The sequence below is a fragment of the Danio rerio genome, chromosome 9 (genome assembly GCF_052040795.2).
Source record: "Danio rerio strain M-AB ecotype USA chromosome 9, GRCz13ab, whole genome shotgun sequence".
NCBI classification, from domain to species: domain Eukaryota; kingdom Metazoa; phylum Chordata; class Actinopteri; order Cypriniformes; family Danionidae; genus Danio; species Danio rerio.
Genome location: NC_141029.1, coordinates 8154198 through 8173717, shown reverse-complemented (window position 1 = coordinate 8173717; position 19520 = coordinate 8154198). Strand labels below are relative to the sequence as shown.

Below are 19520 nucleotides of genomic sequence, written 5' to 3'. Positions count from 1 at the left end.
TACTTGACTCATGAAAGTGTAAAGCCTGCACCTCACAAGAAGTGTGGAAGGTTATTGCGTGTCATATTTAACAAACCGTTTACTGCTAATTTGATGTAGTTTTGCTAACATGGATAATTGAATATTAATCAGATGATGTCATTAAGCTGCTGTGCCGTCAGCCAATCGTTGCATTGCTGATCATGATTTCGAGGATCGATAGATCTGTCCTTCACAACACACGCAGCGATCTCAGATCAGTTTATCCAGACATTCTAATCTGATTTGCCAACTTGTTTGAAGAACCAAATTAGCGAGAGATCAGTTATCAAGATTAAAAGATCCCGGATCTGCCAAATCATCATAGATCATTTAAGCGAGGTACGAAGAAGGGACCCCTGTTCACTAAACTAAAAACAACAACAAATTTTTGCACAAAGTTGTCATAAATATACCCTTAAAACTCATCTTTCTGTAACATTTATTATTTGTCCATATCTACTGAGATGTTCAAACAAATGCACATGTACAAGTGTTAAATGATTATGATGATGAAAAGAGATTCACTTTGTTTCTGTGACAACATAAAGCCAGCGTGAAACCTGAAAAAGGTGGTCGCATTAGTTGCAACCGACCCTCTAAATCAGGTTAATGTGGTGGATTTGTTCCAGGCCCTGCAGGTATTCAGTGTGAAGGCATCTGTACAAACCATCGCTCACTGATATTACATTTCTACCACCATCCGTGAGACCACACGCACAATTACTCCTGACCTACTTCTGTACACCAGAACGCTGCATTCTCAGAACATTTCCTCTGAGTGAATGCTGAATATTCAACAACGCACTCTTAGACTACACTGTACAATCTGCATGCTGTCGGATACAGTTATCACTTTCCATACAGTTCTTAACACACGGAGCTTTATTAAGAAAGGAATCTGCAATCTAAATCTAGAAGATAATTTACTCGGGAAGTAAATAGATGCAAATTGAATTCATTTGAACACTGACTGTTTATCTGAGTATACAATGAATACATTTGAAATACATATATAGTATGTGTGTCGATATTTAATAATACAAAATAGTGTTACAATGAAAATGCATGATTTATTTAGCATGGGCACTTCAAAATACCATAATATACTTATTTTTTACATTTACTTACCAAATGCCTTTAAACAATATTTCAAACTGCTGTTAATCATAGCAACAGATGCTAGAAGACTTCTTAGGGTATTTATCTTCAAATATAAACAGATTCAGATTTTAATCTGTGCTGTGGTATATCAGATATTGACTGAAAAAGTTTTTTTATTTTTTAAAAGATTTGTTTGCTAACCCTTTACAATAAGGCTACATTTGTTAATTATTATAGCTAATTAGACAATGAAAATTGTCTTAATTACATTTTATTATATGATAATTATTTTATATAAATGGAACTAACTAGTTTAATAGTAAGTTTTTAGTAAACTATATAAAACACAAATATAGCCCGTTCTCACTTTCTCTGCTGGTTAGTGTATTAACTAACATTTCGTAATGAGACTGTATTGTAAATTGTAACCTATTGTATTTTAACCTATTCTGTAACCTATTGTATGTATTACTTTCCCATACACGCTTGTACACAGCACCTTATAACAATATACAATGCAATACGTTCTCATGTACGCATTTGTACCCAGCAGCACCTTATAACTTGTATACAGTATCTATAACAAAACTGTAAATACAATGCATTATCCTGAGCTCTTTTGTCTAATTGCATCTCTGTTTAATGTTTGTCACATTTTCTCATATTTATTTTCTTGTTGTCACTTATCACTTTATGTACACTGAAAATGTCTGTAGCCAAAACAAATTAATAGTGTGTGTAAAGCACACTTGGCAATAAAACCGATTCTGATTGTATAATCCTTTGGCAATTTACTTGTTTGAAAATTTGTTTACTCTGGAAAACATTTGGAGTTGAAGAGAAAATTATGAGAACTCCTGCAAATGGTTTAACAGAACAAGGATTTTAAAAATCGCAGTGTTCTCTTTTTATATATACAAGTTATTTATTTTATTTTAGCTGGAATAAAAGCTTTTAATTAAATTAAATAATTGATTCAGGCCAGTTTCATTATTTTGCCTTTTTCTATTCTTTTGTTAAACCACAATTCAAAAACAATATATTATTTTCATTAGTTTATTTTTAGTCATGCTTGATTGATCTTTACTTTTTTTTTACGTTATTTCAATGACTACTGTAGTTTTTCCTTTCTTAAATAGAAGGATACCAAGAATTTTATCCATGTTTGTACATTTTATATTATTATTATTATAATCTTTTTCTTTTACTTAAAATTTTGGAAATTTCCACCATTATAGTCATGGTGTCATTTAAAAAACAAACAAAAAAAAAACATTATGCACCTGTTCTGTAAATATTGAGTCAATAGGCATGGGAGTATACCATGCCAAAACAACAATGGTGGACTACAGTAGCCTGTACCTACAAAAGCTGGTTCACCTGATAAGTTTCAGTTTAGTTCGCACCAACTCTGGATTAAATTAACCAAGTGGTTTGGCTTTTAGCAGCGTTCATCACCATGGCAACTTTCTCTGCATTGCTAACCTAACTCCAGAGCATGTCGTATTTCAAACCGAGATTTAGCCGTGTAAAAAGTGAAACATCTATGACATTAAATCCACTGCCCAGTTTTTATTGTTACAAATTAAAAAGCTTTCTACTTGATAAAACATATCCGTTTTAAATTAAACCAAGGGATCTTTAGGGAATATTATTTAATATTAATAATTGCTAAAATATTAGCATGCAACAAAGCTTGACAATCAATATATAAAACTTACATAAATCCCCTTGAACTGATAATTCATGTTGTTTTCTTGAACAGCTCTTTTCATCTTGAAGTGTACATATTTAAAAAAAACATATTTTTTCTTTTAATCTTTGCCAGTGAATCACGTTGACTTTGCCGTGAGAAGCGAATCACAGTATCTCTTTGTTTTAAACCACATGGTTGGCTGTTTGCTACTGATATCATGCACATGCACTCTACAAACTCGAGATCAAAGCCTAGGTTTAACGGAGGGAGTTGATGATTAGAGTAATGCTACTGACGATGCCTTATCGGATTGGTGTGGACTTGTCAATTTGAAACTAGTCATTGTAACCCAGAGTTTGTTTAGCCATCCTCATGGAACAGGCCCCAGGACTGCCTGCATGCATCCATCCAGGTTTTTATGCTTTTTACAGATCCATTAAGCAGGGATTGTTGTGACAATGTTGTCAACAGTATTTGCAAAACAAAAACAAAACACTACAACAAAAGGCCATCACTTTTTATTTTTTTAAGTTTAGGGTAGTGTGCACTGTAAACAATTTTTAAATGACATTAACTGTAATGTGAACTATCTTATTGTAGGACAGATATGCAGTGTTACCGTATTTTAAAGTTGCATTGTGAAATTCTGTATATTTTACAGTAAAGATATACAGCACTGTACATGCATGTACAGTGAGAGTGCTGTAAATGTAAATACAGTATTTTTGCTGTAATTGATTTACAGTTAGGCATTGTAGATTCTATAGGACATTGTTAATGCACTATTAATAATTTTTGTAAACGACAGTATTTAAATATAATATGAACTGTATTTTACTGTAGTACAGTTATGCAGTGTTACTGTATTTTAAAGTTGCATTGTAAAAAGTAACTGTATATTCTACAGTAAAGATACACAATACCGTAAATGCATGTACAGTGAGAGTGCTGTAAATGTAAATGCAGTATTTTTGCTGTAATTGACTTAACGTAAGGTACTGTAGATTCTACAGGACATTAACAATGCACCATTAACAATTTTTGTACATTATACAGTATTGAACTATAATGTGAACTGTGTTAAACTGTAGGGCAGTTATACAGTATGTTACTGTATATTAGTTGCATTGTAAAAAAATACTGTATATTTTACAGTAAATATATAAAATACTCAATGCATATATATTGAGAATACTGTAAATGTAAATACATGATTTTGCTGTAGTTGATTTACAGTAAGGTACTGTAGATGCTACAGGAAATATATAAAAAAATAAAATAAAAAAAAATTATATATATATATATATATATATATATATATATATATATATATATATATATATATATATATATATATATATATATATATATATATATATATATATATATGCTGCATTTGATTTACAGTAACGTACTGTAGATTGCCCCAATGCCCTAAAAACTAAACAAAACAAACAAAAAAATAATAATAATCGGACGTGGTCATGCAAGTAAGCTACAAAGAAAACTGGATTTTCAAATGCGTTTAAACCACATAGAAAGAGCCGTGTCTTGACTCATTTGTAAATGATGAAATTGTTTGTTTTCATCCCCATATAGTTTCTCCAGTTAGCATTGCAGTCTGGAGGAAACATTACACTCCAGAGAGAGAAACACAGCAGCTTAATGAGCATAAACAAAACATGCCATCTCAGTCAACACTAATTTACTAACAACTGCTGGACATCAATACATCTCAGTGTTGCAGATGATTCTTCCATAGCTGTTTCTAGTCTTGCTTTTTACAGCTACAAGATATTGATATGCTTTTCATTACATCTATATCCGTCACTCAAGATATTGCCAATCATTCCCAAAGGAAACATACAAGCTAAATATGTTCTCTTAACACACATTTGCATCCTATGGGTCTAATCATACACCCTACGCAATGCCATGTTTCTGTTTGTAGACTAAAGTCAGTGGTGCAGGTACAAGGACAAAGGTATGAAAATTTCTGAATGGATTGCAGTGTCTGTCATTCCTATTGGTTATGGGGTCACACTTTACAATAAGGTTCATTAGTTAATGTTAATTAATACATTTACTAAGATGGCCAAACAATTAACAATACATCTACTACTGTATGTGTTCATGTTAGTAACCGTTAGTTAATGAAAATACAGTAGTTCATTGTTAGTTCATGTTAACTCATGGTGCATTAACTAGTGTTAACAAGCATGGACTTGGATGTTAATAATGCATTAGTAAATGTTCAATTATGATTAATAAATGCTGTACATGTGTTGTTCATCATTAGTTCATGTTAGTAAATGCATTAACTAATGAACCTTATTGTAAAGTGTTACCGGTTATGGTAACCCAGACAGCAGCCTCTGATGCAAATGGCCCAGCAATGTTTTGACGCTACTTGATAAACACTTTTCCAGGTTCAAAGCTGTGCTTTAGGTGTCAAAAACAAAGAATTGTTTTAGAACTTGGCTCTTGCTCTTGCTCAGACTGCCTTAGTGTAAAAGTGGTGTGAGATTGTTGAAATCAGATTGTGAAATTTAATTCTTCTAATGACTGGTGCATAAAAAGTTTCAGATCTAGCAAGCACTGTGATTGGTGCAGTCTGACTGACTCTGAGTAAAGTAAAAGGTCCCACTGCAACACTGCCAATTTGCTGAAAGTTTGACCAACTTGAAACATTTGACTAGATTATAATCTTCCATATCAAGGGTCACCAAACTTGTTCCTGGAGGGCTGGTGTCCTACAGATTTTAGCTATAACCCTAATCAAACACACCTGAACAAGCTATTCAATGTCTTACTAGGTATTCTTGAAACACCCAGGCAGGTGTGTTGAGGCAAGTTGAAGCCAAACCCTGCAGAGTACCGGACCTCTAGGAACGAGATTGGTGACCCCTGTTCTATATAGATTTCACTGACAAGACACTTTCATTCATTCAATTTCTTGTCGGCTTAGTCCCTTTATTAATCCAGGGTCGCCACAGCGAAATGAACCTCCAACTTATCCAGCAAGTTTTTTTTATGCAGCGGATGTCCTTCCAGCTGCACCCCATCTCTGGGAAACATACACACACATTCACACACACACACACACACACTCATACAAAATGGACAATTAAGCCTACCCAATTCACTTATACCACATGTCTTTGGACTGTGGGGGAAACTGGAGCACCCGGAGGAAACCAACGCGAAGGCAGGGAGAACATGACTCCACACAGAAACGCCAACTGAGCCCAGCGACCTTTTTGCTGTGATACAACAGCACTACCTACTGCACTACTGCCTCGCCCGACAAGACAATTTCAAATATGAAAATGATTACATTAAAAGTTACGCACAGGCATAATTTTTTACAACTTTTCAACTTCAAGTCCACCAGTGTTAATAAAGTAACTCTATTAAGCGTTGTTTGTCAGACAAAATGGCAAACAGCACTAGGGAAGTATATAATGTCAGCCTTATGATTGCTCAATTAACCAATTAAACTCTTGACAAAGAGGCAGGTTCCACTTGTGGACACCCCTCAGACAGGACACACAAGTAAACTGCTTTAACAAAAGTAACTGAATCAACTAAAATGTATAAACCAGAACAAGCAAAAACAAGAAACATACTGTAGCAGCAACATATTTCCAATGAGTGCCCACACAAATTCAAAGTGAACTGTACAATCGATATCATACAAAAAGCCTATTGTCTTGTGCCCTTATTAAGTTGAATTGAAATCAACAATACAAGATCTTATCATGATAGGAAACTTCATGAAACTTAATTGAAAACTTGAGCTTCATTCAGGACACATATTTGTCACTATTTTAATGGATACACTGCACATGTTTTTTGTTGCTAGCTAGTACTGTACTATACTTTAAACCAACCCAATTTATTTTAATCCCAAAACTTAATGGCTTAAAAGAAAACCGTATATGATTCCAAAAAGCGGGTTTTGAGAATATGATTTCAGATTGATTAATATGTTATATTCGGTGAGAACACATTAAATTAAATTGAATGTGAGCCTAAAGACATTTTTTTGACATGTATTTTTCTGAAACTTTCAGTTGCACAAAAAAATATTACAAGCAAAGATATACAAGATCACAGAAAAAGTATAACATTTTAAATTAACTATTATATTTAAATGTTATTATTTCATACTTTTGCTATTCTGGTTTCAATTTTGGTGAAACAATCTACTACTACAAATATATTACGAATTAGCCATAGTTATGACTTTTAACAATAATATTGACAACCATCAATTGACCATAATCCTAGATTTACTTTGAGACTTAAACATTGATCTAAAAGAACATTTTCATTAAAAAATAATTTAATAAGTATGTCTTTTTTCACCTCTAGTTTTGCAAGTTATGTTGGTTTGTTAGGAGGAAGCGACCTTTCAATAGTAAATACAATAGCAAGTTGTAAAAAGGGTTTTTGTTTTTCCTTTAAAATGTAAAAGTAAACAATTAGTCTTAACTCAAGTAAGGTAGAATTTCCAAAAATAATCCCCAAGTACAGTAATTCAGTAAAATTATTCAAGTACTGTCATCTTGTAACCATTTCGAAAACCAATCTAAAGAATGTCCTAATTTAATTTAAATAGAAGGACTGTCTTTTCTGTTTTATATGGTCATGTTTTGGTAAATTCGTTAAGCAGGTGCTATATTCTAGGGACAGTTTTAGCAACAAAACCCCAAAGAAACACACTTAAGCGCACACTTACCTCATAGCGCTGATCTCTTCTTCTTTAGCAGTTTATATATAATCCAGAGATCTCCAACATGTCTCAGTCCACTCCACTGATCGCACTTCTCCGCTCTCTTAATATCCCTCAAACACAGAAGAGCTGCTTCCACTCCACACAGCTCCCCTGTGCTACTAGTGTCTCTTAAACCAAATCATCCGACTGCAAAGCGGAATCAGAAAGAGAGAGATATAAAGGGTGGAGTCACAACACGATCCAATATGATAAGAAACAGTCTGTATTAAAAAAGAAGAGCATGTTCATTGATAATGGAGAACGTGCTGGAAGGCAGAGAAGGACAGAAATGAAAAATCTCTGCCTACATCTGTTTAGTAAAAGAGCAGCTGCTGGTCTGAAACAGTGACACAGGACTTTTGCTGGCTGTGAAATCACAACGGGGGAGGGGAATGAGGGACGTGCGGTGCTGAAATGTCGAACATACCCTACACATGCATACACTCTAAAAAATATTGCACCTTAAATTGGTTAACTTTTCTAACCATCTAAATTTATATCAATAAAACTGACTAAAAAATATTAAGTTGTGTAACTTAAATTTAGTTCAGCTTAAATAACCTATTAAAGCAAGTTTAAGTGATAAAACATTTGTAGTTGTGACTAGTCATATTTTTTTATTGTGTACAAGTTGTTGTTTTTTTAAATAAAAGCAAGACACTGCAGGTGAATAGGGCAAAATAATAATAACAACAATAAAACAATAACTAATCAAACTATGACAATAAATTAGACATGGTTGAAAATGAATAATAGATAAATAAATAAGTTATGAAAATTAGTAAATAAACACGCTGAAAAATAAATAAATAGATAAATAAGTAAATTAATTAGTAAATAAATAAACTATGAAAATTAATAAACTATGCAAATAAATAAAATAAACATGCTGAAAAACGAATCAAGTGAATAAAGTAAACTAATAAGTAAATAAATAAACTTTGAAAATAAATAAACACACTTAAAAATGAATAAATAGATACATAAAAAAATGTTTTCATTAAAGTTTATTTTGGTTATCTTTTTTTTTATCACTCCATAATTTAAAAAAATAACCAGATTAAAAAACAACAACAACAATTTTGGTATTTTATAGAATATAATGTTGTATAATCAGGGAAATGATGAACATATCCCTCTATAATAACTCTGAGTATAGTTAAAACAAAAACAGATTGAGAAAAGTGTATTTTATTTAAATCTAAACACAAATTTATGAAGTTTAACAAAATAAAGACTTAGTGTATTCTGAAGAATAAAAATAAAAAGGCAAACAAAGCTGATGGGTGCATTACATTTTTAATTTAAAGTTTTTTTTTTATAAATGTTATAATATATTTTGTTATGTTTATATTTTTTCATTTTTGCCTGTAGTGTTGCATTTGCATTTTTGCCTGCACCTTCAATATAATTAAATACAATTAGTGAAATTAAACGTAATTTAAGAATATTCATTTTAATTAAAACAATATATAAATTAACTAAAATACATTTTAATTGAAAATAATGAAATAATGAAATTAAATAGTGCAACAGAAGAAAAATAAAACTGCTGTAGGCTGGTGAGCTGCTCTCATCCACTCTTGTGTTTTAATGTTCACAGGACTGTTGCTGGACTCTATCTGCATAACAAAGACACTTGACCCTTCTACGCTGACAAAAAGAGAAGCCATGAGAGCGAGCAAGAAAGTTCTAAATTCCCATAAAACTCGTAAAACCATTTCTTTAGTTTAGTGGGATGCAGATAATAAATAAATTGTGCATATAGTAGATATGCTGGACTCATTCTCATTTATAACTAGGAGTATCTCACATTATACAGTTAAAGTCAGAGCTTTTAGCCCCTCTTTAATTTTTCTTTTTTAAATATTCCCCAAATGATGTTTAACAGAGTAAGGGTATTTGCACAGCGTGTACAGTATGATATATATATATATATATATATATATATATATTTTTTTTTTTTTTTTGGAGAAAATCTTATTTGTTTTATTTTGGCTGGAATAAAAGCAGTTTTTAATTTTTTAAAATCCATTTTAAGGTCAAAATTATAAGCCTCTATGAGCTAAATATTTTTTCGATAGTCTACAGAACAAACCATCGTTACACACTAACTTGCCTAATTAATCTAACCTGCCTAGTTAACCTAGTTAAGCCTTTAAATGTCACTTTAAGCTGTATAGAAGTGTCTTGAAAAATATCTAGTCAAATATTATTTACTGTCATCATGGCAAAGATAAAATAAATGAGTTATTAGAAATGAGTTATTAAAACTATTATGTTTAGAAATGTGTTGAAAAAAAATCTTCTCTCCGTTAAACAGAAATTGGGGAAAGTAATAAACAGGGGGGCTAATAATTCAGGGGGGCTGATAATTCAACTGTACATTATGGTTTACTTTTTATCTCCCACTAAAATAAAGTTATAATAAATAAATACATTTTAAAGAAGAAAGCCCAAACTAAAGACTAAACAAACTTACAAGAAAACTAAACTTACAAAAAAAGAAAAAAAAAAGAATAAAGAATTTATAAAAACCAAGTAAAAAAATTATGATATGGGGATGGTTAAGAGGGCCATGATGGACAGAGGCCAGCGGGCAAACTTGGTTTAAGGTCTCATCCGAAAAACAGCGCCTCACGAGCTCAAATAGAAACAGAAACTGAAACCGTGGTGCTATTTGATTTTTAAACACAAAAATATACATCACACAGACTTTTTGTCACAGCAGAGATATCTTAAAGTGTGAATCAGACAGTTTGGATTAAAAAAGTGTGTAATTTAATGAACATACAGTACTCTACCTGTAATATAGACTAGAACATTTCCAAAAAGAAGCTCCAGCTGCACCTCAAACTGTTTCCCGACTTCCGGAGGCGTGGGGTGGTTCCAAAATTAAAGGTGGATGTCGCAAAGAAGATGCTAGCTGGGGTTAATCGTTATTTAAACATACAGCAGTTATTTTCTGTCATATGGCAATATGCTCAAAACGAACATGTTTGCGTAGAAACCTAAAAACGCTGGTGTATTAATAGTAGTAAGAAGGTCACAGGTGCTTATACACTGCTGGCTGGGTAATTACAAAGACCTTGAAGGCAGCTCAGTTAATTAGAGTCAACAGGTGTTATGCATTGCATAGCCATTGTTAGAATATAAGAACGGTTGTAATTATATTTGATTTAATTGTTTATTTATTTATTTATTTTTACAGTGAGAGAGACCAAAAGCACTTATGGAATTTGAGGTTATCTCTTCAATGGTTAGTCCACCACTGAATTGACATTAGCCAATCAGAAACTCACTTTACTATCTCACACCAAAGGACAATACTTCTTATGAAATAGTTAGGCCTACACAGAATCTGCCTGTGCAGATTTCCGCAGATATTTAGCCCATCATTGATTCTATTTATTTACTTGAGTAAATGTGTGTAAATTGATATTTATTCAGTTTTTAAAATCAATTTTATTATAATTATTATTAACTAATATGAAAATAGCCATATGATTTATTTACAATACAGTTTTTAAAGCAATGCTTTTTTGTCTTTTAGTAGATATATTATATGAGACTTGCTTTGTTTACCAAACAAAGTGGATCTAATTAGATTTGCATTGTAAACATTAAAACGGTTTAATTTTTGTTTTTTGTTTTTTAAATATATTAAGGTTTTAGTTATGATACTCCCAAAATCATTCTGCATACAAATTCTCCACAGAAATAGCAAAGAATGTCCGCAGATTCTGTCTGGCCCTAGGTCTAGTGTCCCCATTAATGTACTAAGACTTTAATTACAAAGACCACTGGGTGAGCACCCCCTGCTGGCCTCACTAACAACACTTCCAGTGCTGTTTTCCCTGTTGTTCCCAGGCTCAATCCTGCTTGCTGTAGCTTCAGTGGGTGACCATGCATAGAGATATGGTTAAGGAATATTAGAACTTAAAATCATGGAGCATTTGATTTTCTTAAGACATAATGTGTTTTCTGATAAAATGTGAATTTGGTGCTGTTCCCTGAACAAGAGTCATTATTTCAGCAGGTTACTGTCAGTAATGACCTGAATAACTCCACGCTGTGCTTTTAGCTGAGAGCACATCTACACCCACACTATTAGAGACTTTATTATCTGAAATAACCTTTCCTCCTGTTCATCACCCACTCGTTCCCATTATTACCGTCACTGTGGGCTCTCTGGACAAGCGGGTTGGCTTTTGTTTAGCTAACAATTTGTTGACAATAAATGATTACACATTTGCATATATTATTTACATAGGAGATTTTTTCTGACATATTCAATTTAACCTAAAGTAGGTAGTGCTGTCGCCTCACAGCAAGAAGGTCGCTGGTTCGAACCTCTGCTCAGTTGGCGTTTCTGTGTGGAGTTTGCATGTTCTCCCTGCCTTCGCGTGGGTTTCCTCCGGGTGTTCCGGTTTCCCCCACAGTCCAAAGACATGCGGTACAGGTGAATTGGGTAGGCTAAATTGTCAGTAGTGTATGAGTGTGTGTGTGGATGTTTTCCAGAGATGGGTTGCGGCTGGAAGGGCATCCTCTGCGTAAAACCTGCTGGATAAGTCGGTGGTTCATTCCGCTGTGGCGACCCTGGATTAATAAAGGGACTAAGCCGACAAGAAAATGAATGAATGAATGTATTATTATTATTGATGTTTTAAAAGACAAATTTATGTGCAGTGGTCATAATTATAATAATAATAATAATAATAACAATAATAATAATAATAATACATGATGTAATTTGCTAAAGATTTAGTATGGATAGATAGAAAAAAAAACAGTGTAACTGACAATAATAATACATTTTAAACAGTTTTTTTTATTCGAAACACAGGATCAAATATTAAAATTAACAACAAAAAATAATAAATGTAATATAAAAAAATAAAAAATAAATAATAATAATAATAATAATAATAAGAAGAAGAAGAAAACATGCTATTCCAGTATCTGAGCAAACTCCTTTGATCTATGTTGTTTCACTCTCCTCCAGCAATTCATATAAATCTAGTTTTACGTCTCTCATTCCCTTAGCGGTGTAAAGAAGTTTAAGTCAAGCAGACAGCATACAAAATCCTCAAGGCAGAAACACATAAAAATATAAGAATTTGATTGCTTTTCATCATTCAGCTGAAAAATGAGTTTAGCTTTTTTTTGTAGTATATTACATCGTAAAAGCATACACTTTTCAATAGTTTCACAAGAGGAGATGGTTGCTTTCTTTCTTTGAACTGTGATTTGCAGAGTGCATGTGGTTGTCAGGGAGGAACAAATCTACAGTTGAAGTCAGATCTATTAGCCCCCCTTTGAATTTATTTATTTTAAACATTATTTAAATTTTTTTTTATATATTTAAATATTTTTTAAATTTTTTAAAAACCATTTTAAGGTCAAAATTATTAGCCCCTTTAAGCTATATTTATTTTCAGTAATCTACAGAACAAACCTAGTTAAGCCTTTAAATGTCACTTTTAGCTGTATAGAAGTGTCTTAAAAATATCTAGCAAAATATAATTTACTGTCATCACGGCAAAGATAAAATAAATCAGTTATTAGAAATAAGTTATTAAAACTATTATGTTTAGAACTGTGTTAACAAAATCTTCTCTTCGTTAAACAGAAATTGGTGGAAAAAAATAAAGTGGGGGGCTAAAGCCTGATTTATACTTCTGCGTCAGGTGACCGGCGTAACCCACGGCGCAGGCAACGCGCGTGGCTGTGCATTTATACTTCTGCGCGCTGTCTCTGTCAGTCTGCATTAACACTTCCGAAACGCTAGTGGGCAGTGAGGTGTAAATGTTCCTCTGTGTCGAGTTTTTTCTCTGCTTTTTTGCATTTCCTGAACACTTCCGGGATGTACAAGTGGCTCAAACTCGCTCATTTTGAGGCAGGAACCGGCGGACGTGCAACAACTTTAACTATGAGGTAAACACAAAACAAAACTTTCCATCCGGAGCTCCTTCACGGGACTCCACACTTGTAAACAATCGCTCGCGCCATTCGCGCGGCTCTCGGTCCCGCCCAGACTCGTCAGCGCTACCAAGCCGACCAATCACAGAGCTTACGCTACGCGTCGTTGCGACGTGTAGTTACATTTTTTGAGAGGTGCACGTCAGTGACGGCGATGGCCACGGCGAAGGGCTATGCGTCAACGCCGTAGCATACGCCGACGTTTGACGCAGAAGTATAAATCAGCCTTAATACTACAGGGGGACTAATAATTCTGACCTCAAATGTATATATTTAGCATGAATGCACTTCAGTGCTTGACCTGCTTGCGAAAAACGAAAGCACATTTTCAAATTACATTACAACAGATCCATAGGGCAGCCCTTACACAAATATAACAGGCAAAACAGACAAGAACCACTAAGGTCTTGAACAATCTCAAACTTCATCCAAATTCTCTTCTCCCAGACACTTCCTCAATCTCCTCAGGTGGGACCTAAAGATGTTCCCAGGCAATCCCAGAGACCTTCTGGCTTGTCCTGGAACACCTCCTCAGGTAGGTGTCCAAAACAGTAGCCTTAATAGTCCACCAGTTAAAGATATTTCTGACAATTGCTTCTAAACATAACTGTTAGACATGTATTAATCAAACACATTTCAAAGACTATAAAAGTAATGAGTCGGGGTACATTGGAGATGAGGATCCATGTGCAGTTTTTAAGAGAATTGCATCAGGCAGGTAAAAGGTCAAAGGACAAAGAGGAACATGCAGATAGTCCAAAAGCGTGGTCAGAATACAGGTGAATGGTCAGGACAGGCAGCAAAGCAATGTAAACAGTAAAACAAAGCAAAGGTCAAAATCATGGCAAGGTAGAAGGCTGTGTTTATAGTCCATCTGATTAGTCCTGAACAGCGCCAGTTGTGTGTGTTTGCGATCAAGAGGAATCTGGGCCAAGTGTGAGAGTAATGGGATCTGTAGTTCATTGGCAGATTTGTAGTTCTCCAGCGACCTGCAAATGCTAGATCTTTGTGATCATGACAATAAACAAAGAATCATTTACTATTGAATTGTGGAGTTAAACAGTTCATAACCAATTCAGTATATAACCAATGAGAGTGTCTGAGCTCAAGTGCATCAAATAACAAAAACAAATAAGAAGCTTCTTGAAGGGGGTGGGGCTTGTCAGATAATCGAGAGCATTTGATCCGCTTGTTAGGTGTGACGTCACGCGAAGAGGCTTCCAGGTCCAAGTGCTCTATTCAGCTGTATAGGTAGACTCATGAAATGGTAATTATAAACGTTTACAAAGTGATTTAATACTTTCGAAAATCACGATTGCAATATATACAGATGAAGTCAGAATTATTAGCCCCCTTTTGATTTTGATTTTCTTTTTTAAATATTTCCTAAATGATTTTTAACAGAGCAATGAGATTTTCACAGTATGTCTGATAATATTTTTTCTTCTGGAGAAAGTCTTATTTGTTTTATTTCGGCTAGAATAAAAGCAGTTATTAATTTTTAAAAAAATCATTTTTGGGACAAAATTATTAGCCCCTTAAGCAAATTTTTTTTTTCCGATAATCTACAGAACAAACCATCGTTGTACAATAACTTGACTAATTATCCTAACCTGCCTAGTTCACCTTATTAACCTAGTTAAGCCTTTAAATGTCCCTTTAAGCTGTGTAGAAGTGTCATGAAAAATATTATTTACTGTCATCATGGAAAAGATAAAATAAATTAGTTATTAGAAATAGGTTTTTAAAACTATTATGCTTAGAAATGTGCTGAAACAATCTTCCCAGAACAGAACCAAAATTTGGAGAAAAAAAAAATAAACAGGGGCGCTAATAATTCAGGGGGACTAATAATTCTGACTTCAACTGTATGTCCATGCCTAATATTCGATGGCCGGAAAGTGATTCATTTTTTTTACAAATTATTAAAATGTTGGTATTTGTGATGCAGCAAGCCCAGAGATGTTTGTGTACACTATGACTTTATAAAAAAAATAACTTTAATGTGTGATATGAATTAAAAGTGATCATAAACAAATAATTTTTCAACTCAAATGAGTGGCGGCTTGGACCCGGAAACAGTATTACATATGTCACCAACACGTCATCACTTAACAAGCGGATTGGTCAGAACATTTGATGAGAAACTGAAGTATGAGGTCACCAAAAATCATCAATCCATTCAGCCGGAATTGACAAACTGCAGCTTTGGATGTTTATATCCTCTAAATGTGAATTTTGTCAATGTTTTGGAGCACTCTAGCTTATAGATAACTTTAACACTAATGCCCCATTCACACGGGGCTTCAGCGTTAACGCTTGACTGAAGGCGTGTCTGAAGTTGGGGTACCGCGATCGTCATAGCAGTGTCAGCCAATAAAATTCAGTCAGCAATAGGCCACTGTCTAGCTGGTGTATTTGCATACAGCGATCTGATTGGCTGACACTTCCGTCGGCGCTTGAAAAGTTGAGCTAGTCCCAACTTCTGCAGCGAGCAACGCCTCTGAAGCGACGCCGATGGATCCACAATGCAGTTCGGCTACGCCTGACATCACCCATTCAAAGTGAATGGGAAGAGTTTACGCTGACGCTCCGTGTGAATGGGGCCTAACATACTGATTTTAACATCTACATTGTTTATTTTCATTTTACATCACCTTTAATATCACTTTACCAGCAATTTAAATTGCATCAATATTAATTATAATTTGTTTTAGTTTACATGCAGTTATGAATGAAATACTGTAGAGCTGCCTCTGCAGTTGTTTTTTTTTTTTTTTTTTCAGTGTTATTCGTTTCATTTCTTTCCTGCTAAAACCATGGGCCTTGAATGGAAGTGTGTTAGGAGACTCGTTTTTCATTTCTCTGTCCTGCAATGACAGAAGGTTTGATGAATAGGCTTTAACTTTCCCTTCTCGCCACACACACATGAATTATTAAAGGCAATTTTCAGTGACTCTGACTGTAGCAGTGAACATTTTAAACTGTACAAGCAGCACATGAGTAAACAAACCAGCAGAGACACAAAGAAAACAGTATAGTTTAAAAACATGGATCTTACGTGAAGCTTTCATTGTAACTGTCAGCATGTGAGGCCCATTATTACTTGTCAGAACAGCTGCAGTATAAGACATGTGGACACACTTCACTGAATTTAGGTTTCATATGATTTTAAGCCATTCTGATTTAAAGGCTTATGCTTCAGTGCTCCAAAATTAAACTGAATACACTGAAATTAGTTTTTTTCAGACTACTTATTTAAAATAAGCTGAATCAACAAAATTCTTGAGGGGTTTTCTGGGACAACCTAATTGTTTTATGTTTAATCCACTTACATTTGTAAAAACAATTAAAGTAACTTAATCGATTTGAGTTGGAAAAACATACACAGAGTTGTGTGGAACCCAGCATTTTTTACAGTGTAGAAACAGATAGAAAAATAAACAAACAAACAAGCAAACAAACAAATATTGTGTAAATAATTTGCTTTAAAGAAATACAAAAAAAAAAAAACACTATACAGTGGAAGTCTGAATTATTAGCCCCCCTGTTTATTGTTTCCCCAATTTCTGCTTAACGAAGAGAAGATTGTTTCAGTACATTTCTAAACATTTTAGTAACTCATTTCTTATAACATAAATATATATAAATAAATAAATATATATATATATATATATATATATATATATATATATATATATATATATATATATATATATATATATATATATATATATATATATATATATATATATATATAGCTTTAAGGGGCTAATAATATTGACCTTGAAATGTTTTTTTTATTTTTTTTTTATTAAAAACTGTTTTTATTCTAGCCGAAATAAAACAAATAAGACTTTTTTTTTCCAGAAGAAAAAAAATATTATCAGACATACTGTGAAAATTTCCTTGCTCTGTTAAACATCATTTGGAAAAAAAAAAAAGAGAAAAGAAATCAAAGGGGGGCTAATAATTCTGACTTCAACTGTATATAACAATGCAATACAATACAAACAATACAACTTTATATAGCACATTTAACCCAAGTTGAATTGCCCAAAGTGCTTTTCATAAGATGAAGAAATGTAAAATATACAAACGATATGGACAAGAATTTAAAACATAAACTTTTTAGGGTATATCAAATGATAATGAACAAATGTGTCTTAAACTGTGACCTATAAACCTCTCAACAACATGACTCTCGAATGTATAAAGTGAGACCAGTTTTAACTTATCACAGTAAATGCATGGTCGCCTTTTGATTACTTTTTGGACCATGGAACAGTCAACAATGATTGATTACCTGATCTGAGTGACCTGGTCGATCTCACTGATATTTTGGGGAAGAGGTGTGCATACCTTCAAAAATCAGGAATACAATCTTAAAATCAATCCTGAACTTGACTGACAACCAGTTTTCAATAATGAAATTTTAACTTAACAACATCAATAATATTACTATTATTAGTATTATTATTATTATTATTATTATTATTATTATTGTTACTATTATTATCATTAGTAATAGTAGTAGTAGTAGTAGTAACAGTAGTACTACTTTTATAAAAATATAATAAATTATCACCATTAAACTTGGCGACGCAGTGGCGCAGTACGTATTGCTGTCACCTCACAGCAAGAAGGTCGCTAGTTTGAGCCTCGGCTGGGTCAGTTAGCGTTTCTGTGTGGAGTTTGCATGTTCTCCCTGCGTTCGTGTGGGTTTCCTCCGGGTGCTCCGGTTTCCCCCACAGTCCAAAGACATTCGGTACAGGTGTATTGGGTAGGCTATAGTGTCTGTAGTGTATGTGTGTGTGTGGATGTCTCCCAGAGATGGGTTGCAGCTGGAAGGGCATCCGCTGTGTAAAAACGTGCTGGATAAGTTGGCGGTTCATTCCGCTGTGGCAACTCCGGATTAATTAAGGGACTAAGCTGAAAAGAAAATGAATGAATGAATCATTAAACTTTTAACCATGAGCAAACCTAATAATAGTTAGAATAATAATAATTTTTATAAATATGAACAGATTAGGGCGAGGCAGTGGCGCAGTAGGTAGTGCTGTCGCCTCACAGCAAGAAGGTCGCTGGTTCGAACCTCGGCTCAGTTGGCGTTTCTGTGTGGAGTTTGCATGTTGTCCCTGCCATCGCGTGGGTTTCCTCCGGGTGCTCCGGTTTCCCCCACAGTCCAAAAGACATGCAGTACAGGTGAATTGGGTAGGCTAAATTGTCCATAGTGTATGAGTGTGTGTGTGACTGTGTGTGTGGATGTTTCCCAGAGATGGGTTGCGGCTGGAAGGGCATCCGCTGCGTAAAAACTTGCTGGATTAGTTGGCGGTTCATTCCGCTGTGGCTACCCCGGACTAAACCGACAAGAAAATGAATGAATGAATGAATGAATGAACTAACAGATTAATTATGCACATGCAATTTATATCCCTAATAATAGTGCATTTATATGTGTTTATTTACATATCTTTATAAGAATAATACCAACAACAACAACAATAATGATTTTATTAATGTGTGCACTGGATCAAGCTGTTGTGTGACACACTGACCCACTGGATTGATGTTTGGAGATTCAGTCTTGGCAGAAAAAGCCTCACATGAGATTGAGTGAAGGATTCACTGCTAGACAAAATGAGTTTAGAAGCCAAAACTAAGCACTCTTGAGTGTTTTCAATAATACAATAATGACATGTATATTAAAAAATATGGAATGCCTGAGGTAGGTTTAAGCTTGCAGGTAAATGCTGTTGTAAATGCTCACAGCACAGGTTTCAGGACACAACGGAAATGGAGATTTTTTTATTTATTTATTTATTTTTTGTCATATGAGACTGGGGTATATTTCACACACACATACATTAATTACAACACACACACATACAGTATACACTCAAGGGGATACACAAGCTAAACAACACAGCGCATGCAAAG

At 33.9% G+C, this 19520-nt stretch overlaps 1 protein-coding gene across 4 annotated transcripts in view; it reads right to left on the bottom strand.

The window, feature by feature from the left end:
- Positions 1-10601, bottom strand: part of myo16 (myosin XVI) — a 360917-nt gene extending 350316 nt beyond the window's left edge. For all 4 annotated transcript variants that reach the window (XM_087267331.1, XM_087267325.1, XM_087267334.1 and 1 more), the window contains exons 1-2: positions 10403-10601; positions 7563-7745 (exon numbers count right to left, since the gene is read on the bottom strand). The gene's annotated coding sequence lies outside the window, so the exon portion shown is untranslated. The remainder of the gene's footprint in view (positions 1-7562; positions 7746-10402) is intronic.
- Positions 10602-19520: the final 8919 nt, after the last annotated feature.